Genomic DNA, 12,092 nt, shown 5'->3' on the forward strand with positions numbered 1-12,092 from the left:
GGTTTGGGAACAGGACATTGTTGTTTCTTGATATTTAATAGCACATTGTTCAATACAGCATTTTCCTTTTACACTGCCTTCTCACAAGCATGGCTGTGCTAGAGAAAGTGGACAAAACTCTAACAAAGAGGTAATTTACTTAAAAAAAAAAGAAATACAGGAGAATACAGCTAAACAGGTAGATGCTCTTAAAGAGGAAACCTAAAAATCCCTTAAAGAATTACAGCAGAATGCAACCAAACAGGCAAAGGATTAGAAAAAAAAAAACATACAGGATCTAAAAATGGAAGAAGAAACAATGAAGAAATCCCAAAGGGAGACAACTCTGGAGATATAAGTCCTATAAAAGAAACCAGGAGCCATAGATGCAAAAATCACAAACAGAATACAAGAGATAGCAGAGAGAATCTCAGGTGCAGTGGATTTCATAGAAAACATTGATACAACAGTAAAACAAAGTATAAAATGTAAAAAGATCCTAACTCAAAACATCCAGTAAATCCAGGACACAATAAGACCAAACCTATGGATAATAGGTATAGATGAAATTGAAGATTTTCAACTTAAAGGGTCAGTAAATATATTGAACAAAATTCTAGAAGAAAATTTCTCTAACCTAAAGAAAGAGATGCCCAGGAACATACAAGAAGCCTACAGAACTCGAAATAGACTGGACCAGAAAAGAAATTCCTCCCAACACATATTAATCAAAACACCAAATACACCAAACAAAATAGAATATTAAAAGCAGTAAGACAAAATGTTCAAGTAACATATAAAGTCAGACCTATTAGAATTACACCAGATTTCTCACCCAACACTGTGAAAACCAGTAGGTCTTGGACAAATGTCACACATATACTAAGCGAACACAAATGCCAGCTCAGGCTACTATACTCAGAAAAACTTTCAATTACCATAGATAGAGAAACCAAAGTATTCCATGACAAAACCAAATTTACACAATATCTTTCCATGAATCCAGCCCATCAAAGGATAACAATGGGAAAACTCCAACATAAAGAGGGAAACCATGCCCCAGAAAAAGCGAGAAATTAATCTTTCAACAAACTTTAAAATGAAGATAGCTACAAGAACAGAAGAAACCCAACTCTAACAACAAAAATAACAGGAAGCAACAATTAATTTTCCTTAATATCTCTTAATATCAATGGACAATAAAAAGACATATACTAAGAGACTGGCTACATAAACAGAACCCAACATTTGATGCATATAGGAAACCCACCTCAGGGACAAGAACAGACACAACCTTAGAGTAAAAGGCTGGAAAACAATTCTCCAAGCACACGGTCCCAAGAAACAAATGGGAGACACCATTCTAATGTCAAAAATAAATAAACAAACAAACATACATACAAATAAATAAATAAATCGACTTTCAACCTAAAGTTACCAAGAAACACAAGAAGGGACACTTCATACACATCAAAAGTAAAATCTATCAAGATGAAATCTCAGTTCTGAACATCTATGCTCCAAATGCAAGGGCATCCACATTCATTAAAGAAACTTTAACAAAGCTCAAAGCACACATTGCACTGCATGCAATAATAGTGGGAGACTTCAACACCCCACTCTCATCAACAGATAGATACTGGAAACAGAAACTAAACAGAGACATAGTGAAACTAAGAGAAGTTATGAAACAAACAGATTTAGCAGATATCTATAAGAAAGATTATCCTAAAACAAAAGGATATTCCTTCTTCTCAGCATCTCAAGGTACCTTCTCCAAAATTGGCAATATAATTGGTCACAAAACAGGCCTCAACAGATACAAAAATATTGAAATAATCCCATGCATTCTATCACATCAGCACAGACTAAGGCTGATCTTCAATAACAGTGTAAATAATAGAAAGTCCAATTATACATGAAAGCAGAACAGCACTCTACTCAATGATAACTTGGTCAATGAAGAAATAAAGAAAGAAATTAAGGACTTTTTAGAGTTTAATGAAAATGAAGCCACAACATACACAAACTTATGGGAGAAAATGACAGCAGTCCTAAGAGGAAAACTCATAGCTCTGAGTGCCTCCAAAAATAAATTGGAGAGCATACATTAGCAGCTTGATAACGTACCTAAAACCTCTAGAAAAAAATGAGGCAAATTCACAGAAGAAGAGTACATGGCAAGAAGTAATCAAACTTAGGGTCAAAATCAACCAAGTGGAAACAAACAAGCAAAAAAAAAAAAAAAAACTGTACAAAGAAATAACCTAACTAGTAGCTGGATATTTGAGAAATTCAACAAGATAGATATATCCTTATCCAGACTCACTAGAGGGCACAGGAACAGTATCCTAATTAACAAAATCAGAAATAAAAAGGGAGACATAACAACAGACTCTGGGGAAATCTAAAATATAATCAGATCCTCCTACAAAAGCCTATACTCAACGAAACTGGAAAACCTGGATGAAACAATTTTCTATATAGATATCATGATTTAACCGAAGTTAAATAAGGATCAGATTAATGATTCAAATAGTCCCATATCCCCTAAAGAAATAGAAGCAGTCATTTATAGTTTCCCAACCAAAAAAGCCCAGGAGCAGATGGGATTAGTGCAGAGTTCTATCAGACCTTCAAAGAAGACCTCATTCCAATTCTCCTCAATCTTTTTCATAAAATAGAAACAGAAGGTACTCTACCCAATTCATTCTATGAAGCAACAATTACTCTCATACCTAAACCACACAAAGACCCAATGAATTAAGAGAACTTCAGACCAATTTCCCTTATGAATATCAATGCAAAAATACTCAATGCAATCCTCACAAACTGAATCAAAGAACACATCAAAATGATAATCCATCATGATCAAGTAGGCTTCATCGCAGGGATGCAGGGATGTTTCAATATACAAAAATCCATCAATGTAATCCACTATATAAACAAACTCAAATACATAAACAACATGATCATCTCATTAGGTGCTGAGACAGCATTTGACAAAATCCAAGACCCCTTCCTGATAAAAGTCATGGACAGATCAGAAATTTAAGGCCCATACCTAAACATAATAAAAGCAATATACAGCAAACCAGTAGTCAACATCAAACTAAATGGATAGAAATTTGAAGCAATCCCACTAAAATCAGGGACTATACAAATCTGCCTACTCTCTCCATACCTATTCAATATAGTACTTGAAATCCTTGCTAGAGCAATTAGATCACAAAAGGTGATCAAACAGATACACATTGGAAAGGAAGAAGTCAAAATATTACAATTTGCAGATGATATGATAGTATATATAACTGACAGGAAAAATTCCACCAAAGAACTCCTAAACATGATAAAGAACTTCAGTGAAGTAGCTGGATATAAAATTATCTCAAACAAATCAATGACCGTTTTAAGTATCCTACACAAAGGATAAACAGTATGAAAAAGAAATTAGGGAAATTACACATTCATAATAGTCAGAAATAATATAAAATACCTTGGTGTGACTTTAACTAAGCAAGTGAAAGATCACTATATCAAGAACTTCAAGTCTCTGATTGAGGAAGATCTCAGAAGATCTCAGAAGATGGAAAGTTCTTCCATGATCATGGTATGGCAGGATTAACATAGTAAAAATGGCTATCTTGCTGATAGCAATCTACAGGTTCAATGCATTCCCCATCAAAATTCCAACTCCATTCTTAACAGAGTCAGAAAGGACAATTTGCAAATTCAACTGAAATAACCAAAAACCTAGGAGATCAAAAACTATTCTAAACAAGAAAAGAACCTCTGGTGGATTCACTATGCCTGACCTCAAGCTGTACTACAGAGCAATTATGATAAAAACTTCATGGTATTGATCCAGCAACAGACAGGTAGATCAACGGAATTGAACTGAAGACCCAGAAATGAGCCCACAGACCTGTGGTCACTAGAGCTAAAACCATCCAGTGGAAAAAAAAAGACAACATTTTCCACAAATGTTGCTGGCTCAACTGTCAGTTAGCAGATAGAAGAATGTGAATTGATTCATTCTTATCTCCTTGTACAAAGCTCAACTCTAAGTGGATCAAGGAACTCTACATAATACCAGAGACACTGAAACTTACAGAGGAGAAGTTGGGGAAGGGCCACAAAGCTATGGGCACAGGGGAGAATTCCTGAACAAAACATTAATGGCTTATTTCGTAAGATTATGAATGGACAAATGGGACCTGATAAAATTGCAAAGCTTCTGTAAGGCAAAGGTCACCCTCAATAAAACAAAATGGCAACCAACAGATTGGGAAAAGATCTTTACCAAACTTAAATCTGATAGGGGACTAATACCCAATATATACAAAGAACTCAAGAAGCTGGAACACAGAAAAATCAAATAACTCCATTAATTCATTAAGAGTGTATACCTGAACAAAGAATTCTCAACTGAGGAATCATGAATGGCTTTGAAGTTTTTAAAAAAAAATGTTCAACATCCTTAATCATCAGGGAAATGCAAATCAAAACAACCCTGAGATTCCACCTCACACCACTCATAATGGCTGAGATCAAAAATTAAGTTGACAGCAGATGCTGGCAAGGATGTGGAGAAAGAGGGACACTCCTCCATTGTTGGTGGGATTGCCAGCTAGTATATCCACTCTGAAAATCAGTCTGGCAGTTCCGCAGAAAATTAGACATAGTACTACAGAAGATAGTACATAGTACTATAGAAGATCCAGCAATTCCTCTTCTGGCCATATATCCAGAAAATGTTCCAACTGGTAATAAGGACCGATGCTCCACGATGTTCATAGCCGCCTTATTTATAATAGCCAGAAGCTCAAAAGAACTCAGATATTCCTCAACAGAGGAGTGGATACAGAAAATGTGGTACATTTATACTATGGTGTACTACAGAGCAGTTAAAAACAATGAATTTATGAAATTCTTAGATGAATGGATGGATCTGGAGGATAGGATCCTATGTGTTGTAACCCAATTACAAAAGAACACACATAATATGCACTCACTGATAAGTGTATATTAATTAGTCCAGAAGCTCAGAATACCCAAAATGCAATTTGTAAAACACCAAATCAAGAAGAATGAAGACTGAAGTGTGGATACTTTGATCCTTCTTAAAAGTGGGAACAAAATACCCATGGAAGTAGTTACAGTGACAATGTTTGGAGCAGTGAGTGAAGGAATGACCATGAAGAGACTGTCCCACTTTGGGATCCATCCCCTAAACAACCACCAAACCCAGACAGTATTGCAGATGCCAGCAAAAGCTTGGTGACAAGAGCCTGATAATGCTGCCTTCTGAGAGTCTCTGCCAGTGCCTGAGAAATACAGAAGTAGATTGCCACAGCCATCCATTGGGTGGAGCACAGGGTCCTCAGTGAAGGAGCTAGAGAATGTACCCAAAGAGCTGAAGGTGTTTGCAGCCCCATAGGAAGAACAACATTATGAACTCACTAGTACCCCCAGTGCTTTCTGGGACTAAACCACCAATCAAAGAAAATATATGGTTGACCTAATGGCTCTAGCTGCATACATAGCAGAGGATTTCCTAGTCAGTCATCAATGGGAGGAGAGGCCCTTGGTCCTGTGAAGGTTCTATGCCCCACTACAGGGGAAGGTGAAGGTCAAGAACTGGGAGTCTGCATGTTAGTGAGCAGGGCAAGAGGGGAGATTATAGGTGATTTTTGGAGGGGAAACTAGGAAAGGGGAAAAAATTCAAAATGTAAATAAAGAAAAATCTAATAATATTTTTTTAAATGAAATACCTCATGAATATGCTTGTAGTGGCTAGATTTCAATATATATTTGTATATTCATGTTTTAATAAAGGTATTACTTAAAGTAATATTCTTTTTTTCCAATTTTTATGAGGTATTTACTTCATTTACATTTCAAATGCTATCCCCAAAGTCCCCTATACCCTCTCACCCCCTGCTCCACTACTCACCCACTCCCACTTCTTGGCCCTGGTGTTCCCCTGTATTGGNGNATATAAAGTTTGCAAGACCAAGGGGCCACTCTTCCCAATGATGGCTGACTAGGCCATCTTCTGATACATATGCAGCTAGAGACATGAGCTCTGGGGGTCCTGGTTAGTTCATATTGTTTTTCCACCTATAGGGTTGCAGAACCCTTCAGCTCCTTGGATACTTTCTCTAGCTACTCTATTGGGGGCCCTGTGTTCCATCTAATAGCTAACTGTGAGCCTCCGCTTCTGTATTTGCCAGGCACTGGCATAGCCTCACAAGAGTCAGCTATATCAGGGTGCTTTCAGCAAAATCTTGCTGGTGTATGCAATAGTGTCTGTGTTTGGTGGCTAATGATGTGATGAACCCCCGGGTGAGACAGTTTCTAGATGGTCCATCCTTTTGTCTCAGCTTCAAACTTTGTCTCTGTAACTCCTTCCATGGGTGTTTTGTTCCCAATTCTAAGAAGGGGCTAAGTGTCCACATTTTGGTCTTCATTATTCTTGAGTTTCATGTATTTTAAAAATTGTATCTTGGGTATTCTAAGTTTCTGGGCTAATATCCACTTATCATTGTGTGCATATCATGTGAGTTCTTTTGTGATTGGGTTACCTCACTTAGGATGATACCATCCAGATCCATCCATTTGCTGAAGAACTTCATAAATTCTTTGTTTTTAATAGCTGAGTAGTACTCCATTGTGTAAATGTACCATATTTTCTGTATCCATTCCTCTGTTGAGGGACATCTGGGTAAGTGATTATATACCTCTCATATAGGACACACATAAACAGTTGCTTTCTTCCACATTGGTATTCAGCTATAGATTGGTATCTTAAAAAACCTCAAATTTACTTCATAAACCTTGAAAGAATAGTAGGAATTGTTTATTATGAAAAAGAATTCTTTAATTTCTTTTCCCCAATTCTACCACAGGCAGATCATGCTTGCCAGCCTGCCCATGTACACCTAAATGCATCCTGACTCACAGGAGGTCCATGCTAACCAGACTCACAACTAAGATACACATGTCCTAATACCTGGCCTAACTGGGACTCCCTTGGGCCCAGTGGACATGGGGCCTGTGTACCCTACTACAGACACATCCTCCTAATTCACAACTTGGTCCCAGGGCAAATTGTGTACTCCAGCCCATCCAACAACACCCAGAGACAGCCTGACTCACAGGAGGTCAAATTTAACCAGAGTCTCAGGAGTTCTGCCACAGACATGGTCCTAGGAGGACTGCTGTAACAGGGGACACAGTAGAACCCCCACAACCAGAGACAATATTGTTACTGTTTTGCCGACCAGATGGCTTGCTCTACCCCAGTTCACAGTGTTCTACCTTCTTACAAAGAGGGAGAGGCTCCAGTTGGAGACAGTAAGGCCAGTTAACACCATAGGTAGCCAGAGGCCAAGACACAAGCACAAAAACACAAGCAACAGAAACTATTACTACTTGTCATCCAAAACAAGCCCAGGGCCATTTGGCTTTAGAGTGGAATTCTATCAGACCTTCAAAGAAGCCCTAATACTAATACTTCTCAAACTATTCCACAAAATAGAAACAGAGGGAACACTACCTAATTCATTTTATGAAGCCACAGTTATGCTGTTACCTAAACCAAAGACACAACAAAGAAAAAGAACTTCAAACCAATTTCACTCATGAATATTGATGAAAAATACTCAATAAAATTCTTGCAAACTGAATCCATGAATAAATCAAAACCATCATTTATCATAGTCAAATAGGCTTCATTCCAGTGATACAAGGGTGGGTCAATCTATGGAAATCAATCAATGAAATCCACTATATAAACAAACTCAAAGGAAAAAAAAATCACATGACCATCTCCTTAGATATTTTAAGTGTCTATGACAAAATACAACATCCATTCGTATTAAAGCTCTTGGAAAGATCGGGAATTCAAGGCACATACCCAAACATAATGAAAGCACTATAGAGTAAACCAATAGCCAACAACAAATTAAATTAAACTAATTAAACTTGAAGGAATCCCACTAAAACAAGGGAGAAGGCAAGGCTTCTACCTCTCTATATATCTATTCAATATAAGAATGAAAAATTTCAGATGATATTGTATACATAAGTGACACCAAAAATTCTACCAGAGATCCCCTATACCTGATAAAAAACTTCATAAATGTAGCTTGATGTAAAATTAACTCAAACAAATCAGTAGCTTTCCTCTACAGAAAGGATAAGTGGGCAGAGAATGAAATGAGGAAAACAACAACCTCCAGAAAACTCACAAATAATACAAAATATCTTGGTGCAACTATAACCAAGCAAGTGAAAGATCTGTATTGCAAAAATTTCAAGTCTCTGGAGAGAGAAATCAAACAAGACTTTAGAAGGTGCTCTGCTCATAAACATGTAGGATTAGCAAAGTAAAAATGGGCATCTTACCAAAAGCAATATACAGATCCAATGCATTCCTCATGAAAAGTCCAACTCAATTCTTCACAGAATAAGAAAGAGCAATTCTCAACTTCATCTGGAATAACAAAAACAAAAACAACAACCAAAAAAAAAAACAAACAAAAAAATAAAACCAAAAACTTAGGATAGTGAAAACAATTCTCAAAACTTAAAGAACTTCTGTAAGAATTACCATTTGTGTCCTTAAGCTGTTCTACAGAGAAATAGTGATAAAAAACATCTGATATTGGTACAGAGACAGACAAGTGATATATGGAATAGAATTGAATGACCAGAAATAATCCCACATACCTATGGTCACTTGATCTTTGACAAAGAAGCCAAAAACATATATTGGAAAACCGAAAGCGTTTCCAACAAATGGTGCTGGTCTAAGTCTGTCTTCATGTAGAAGAATGCAAATTGATCCATTTTTATTTCCTTGTACAAAGTTCAATTTCAAGTGGATCAAGAACCACCTACACATAAAATCAGATATGCTAAATATAATAGAGAAGAACATGGGTTATAGACTTAAACATATTGGCACAGGGGAAATTTCCTGAACAGAACACCAATGGCTCAGGCTCTAAGATCCACAATTGACAAATGGGGCCTCATAAAATTATAAAGCTTCTGTAAGGCAAAGGACACTGTCAATAGGACAAAATTGCAACCTACAGATTGGGAGAATATCTTTACCAACTCTACATCCAATAGAGGTGTAATATCCAGTACACTCAAAGAACTTAAGAAGGTAGACTCCAGTAAACCAAATAACCCAATTTAAAAAAAAAATGGGGTACAGAGCTAAACAAAGAATTCTCAGCTTAGGAATTTTGAATAGACAAGAATCCCCTTAAGTAGTTTTCAATATACTTATTCATTAGGGAAGTGCAAATCAAAATGACTCTGAGATTTCACCTTAAATCAATCAGAATGGCTAAGATCAAAAACTCAGGTGACAGAAGATGTTGGTTAGGATGTGGAGAAGAGGAACATTCTTCCATTGCTGGTGGAATTGTATGTTGGTTCAACTACTCTTGAAATCCATCTGGCAGTTCCTCAGAAAATTAGAAATAGAAAATTGAAGACCCAGCTGTACCACTTCTAAGCATATAAAAGATTCTCCAACATGTCACAAGGATACCTGCTCCACTATGTTTATATCAATCTTACTTATGATAGCCAGAAACTGGAAACAAATCACATGTCCCTCAATGAAAGAATGGATCCAGAAAATATGGTACATTTACAAAATGGAATACTACTCACCTATTAAAAATGATGACTTCAGTAATTTTGCAGGGAAATGTATGGGACTAGAAAATATCATCTGAGTGATTAAAATCAGAACCAAAGAACATCCATGGTAAGTACTCACTAACACGTGAATATTAGGCCAAAAGCTCAGAATTCCCATGATACAACTCAGAGACCCTATGAAGCTTAATAAGAAGAAAGGCCAAGGTGTGAATGGTTGAATTCCACTTAGAAAGGGGAACAAAATTATCAAGGGAGGCAGATAAAGTGAAGTGATATAGTCTTGTCCTGCACAATTTGGATGTATAAGAGCATAATAATAGGAACATATATACTTCCAGAATGTTATATTTTTTCTTTGTGGTATCACTGGAAAAAGTAATGTGGTTGATAACCTGTTTCTAGTTATTTGGTCAATCCACCTGGCTGACAAGATGTAACAGACAGAAGTCAGTTATACAATTACTTGTCCTTGGACCTAAGGTAGCCTTAATACATTCCAGAAACATGTATTAGAACAGATTATCATGTAAAACAGAAAATAAATATTCTATAGCTAGAAGAAATGATAATGGATAATAGATTGGAAAAGACATGAATATTGTACTGTATATATTTCTATATTACTTCATCTTCTAGATCCTACTTGATTTATTTTTATCTAATTTTTGAATAGGAGCTTTTTCAGTGTTTAAAATATGCTGAATTAATATGCTTAAGTGTGACCAGAATTAAAATAGAGTCTAATGTCTAATGTATTTCTCACTAACCAATTAAAGGTACTTGCCTAATTCAGATGGTGGACTAAATGGAAGAGGATATTTCATATTATTCTTCTGAAAATTGAATTTTAGCTGTAAGTAACAAAGTTTGTATAGTGCCATAACTTCTCCTTTTATTTGTCACTGTTGATTATCTATATCTCATAATATTTCGATCAAACTCCTTTTGCTTTTTGGAAGTAAATCCAGTGAAATTTCAGTTGTGCATTTTTGGAACATTTTATTTTTCCTGTCAATCAAGATGATAAGCATGGCTTCTAATATGAGCGTGTAATGGTTTACCATTTTTTTCAGTTATTGGTTAAAATTGAGAACCACAGGAAACAGTTATTTTTCCTTAGAATCATATCATTTTCAAGGTGTTTCACTCCTTCATTTGAAAAGGGTGCTCTACACAGGAAGTGATGATAATCTAAATCTATATTGGAGTAAAAAGCAATGTGAGAAAACTAAGATTAAATGCATGAAACTGATTCCAGTGTTTTTGTTCATCTCACTTCATCATGTTACCAGCTATGAAATAATGTTTGTTCTGTCCTGTCATCTGATATTTACTGTTTTTCTGTGTGTTCTTCTTGAGTAAGTTTAATTCATTTCTATATATCAAAATTCCATGGATATTCTGTGGCCTTGCAATTCTCTGTCTCTACTGTAGGTTGATTGATTTTATGAGTTCTAAATTCATTGACAATTGTAAGTGCCCACTAGAATTTTAAACTATATCTCAAATGTAAAACCATGCATTATCAAATATATTCATACTGAGAAATGTTTATTATGAGACATCCAACTCAGTGAAACATCTTAATATATATCCTACATTTCTTCATGTTCCATGTATTCTTCTCACTCTTAAGCTAAAATCAAATCATGCAAATTATGAATGCTAATAATTTACCAAGAATTTGTATGGTTTTCTCTAGTTTTGTTGTTTTTGCTACAGCTCTGTTCATCATTATTTGTTACACACACCATTGCTCATGCTTCTAAGTTTGTGTCTTCTAAATTTGGTCTCTATATTTTAACACATGCATTTTACATGACACTTTTGTGATATCCTGATATTTAAAATCCAATAAAACATCTACGTTTTGTGCAGCCAATATTGTTATTGGCAACCAAAGAACAAAATGAAAAATTATCACAAAATATCCACTTCAGTGTCTGAGATACCTGAGTGAAGTAATGAGCAGAGAGGAGAGCCAATATTCTCTAAGTCTCTTTTCTTTTTCTGGTACCTGCTACTTCTTAGAACTGGGAAAGATGCCAAGAATTTTGTCAGAACACTGCAGTCAAGAAGCAAAGAAGGCAACCTGGAGCTTGGCAATCTCTTGGGGCATGCAAAACAAAGATTGGAAATGGAGACTGATAAAGCAGCCAAGGCATATTCCTCTGAGATTACAGTAAAAAGGGAAACAGATCTGTGACTCCCACTATTTGGAAGTATTACCCTTGGGTTAGTTGTTCAAATTTCATGAGCATTGTACTGGCTAGCTTTGTGTCAACTTGACACAGCTGGAGTTGTCACAGAGAAAGGAGCTTCAGTTGGGAAAATGCCTCCATGAGATCCAGCTGTAAGGCATTTTCTCAATTAGTGATCAAGGGGGAGAGGCCCCTTGTGGGTGGTGCCATCTCTGGGCTGGT

This window comes from Mus pahari, chromosome X, assembly GCF_900095145.1.
Source record: "Mus pahari chromosome X, PAHARI_EIJ_v1.1, whole genome shotgun sequence".
NCBI lineage: Eukaryota > Metazoa > Chordata > Mammalia > Rodentia > Muridae > Mus > Mus pahari.